Genomic DNA, 1,136 nt, shown 5'->3' on the forward strand with positions numbered 1-1,136 from the left:
GATTATTTTGATGTTACATCATTGCCTTTTCTCTTTTACTTTCCTTTTTAGTTTTATTTTAGGATTCCCTATTTTTAATGTTCATACAGAGATTTCTTTAACTGAAATACCGAATAGTTTCTTTGGTGTGAAAAACTATAATAGTGCACAGGATCCTAATGAGACAATTAATAATGTGAAATAGGAAGTAAAGGGCTAAAGGCGTAAGGAAAGTGGGAAGGAAAGGTAATGAGGGAGAGGAAAAAGATATGAGAAACTGAAAAAATGGAAATAAAGTGTTTGTAAATGGGGAGGGGAGCAGGGGGTGAAGGGAGGGCAGGGACAAGGGGAAAAATGAGAATCAAGACCTATTATGTAAAGGTACAGAATCCCAATGATGAATGTAACTGTATTTGTATACCTAGAATTTACCAATAACCTCAATTAAAAACACACACACACACACACACACAATGTTGGCATGTCAGAACAAGCAAGGAGATCTTCTAGGAAATTATTGAAATAATGCAGACTTTAAACAAGGAACATATTTCCTCACTCCTTCCCTGCCAAGAAACTCAGTTACATCATACACTAACCTGTGATGGCTTTCACTTGTCCAGATTTTAAAATATGATTATTTTCATCTTCATTTTTTTCAAATAGAATACTTGCTTCATTTATCTCACTTGTCTGTAAGTTTTATGTTGTTTGGCTTTCCTCCTACACTCCACATGTTACTTTTGCCCCCGTTAAATTTATTAATACATTTAAAGCAAACAATACAGTTACATTTATCACTGGGATCTTGTATCTTTACACGATACGTCTAGGATCTTATTTTTTCTCCATGCCCCTGCCCTCCCTTCACCCCCTTCACCCGTCCCTATTTACAAAGACTTCGTTTCCATTTTTTCCTTTTTTCACATTTTTCTTTTCCCTTATTTCCTTTCCCCTCCTTTTCCCACTTCTCCTTTAGCCATTTTCTTCCTGTTTCACACTATCAATTATACCATTTGAACCTTATTCCACATGTTACTTTTTATGAAGTAGATTGTAATTACTAAACTGCATAAGTGAAAAAGCGTTATTGTTAAACAACACTTCTGTGAAAGCATTAAACCTGTGACTGTGTTTTTGGTTTTGTTTTTTTGAGA

General features: G+C 34.8%; 1 long non-coding RNA gene across 2 annotated transcripts in view; it reads left to right on the forward strand.

The window, feature by feature from the left end:
* LOC104871061 overlaps positions 1-1,136 on the forward strand; it is a 403,725-nt gene that overhangs the window by 347,352 nt on the left and 55,237 nt on the right. The window lies entirely within an intron of this gene.

The sequence above is a fragment of the Fukomys damarensis genome, unplaced genomic scaffold (assembly GCF_012274545.1).
Source record: "Fukomys damarensis isolate Sample0158 unplaced genomic scaffold, DMR_v1.0_HiC HiC_scaffold_37, whole genome shotgun sequence".
Lineage (NCBI taxonomy): Eukaryota > Metazoa > Chordata > Mammalia > Rodentia > Bathyergidae > Fukomys > Fukomys damarensis.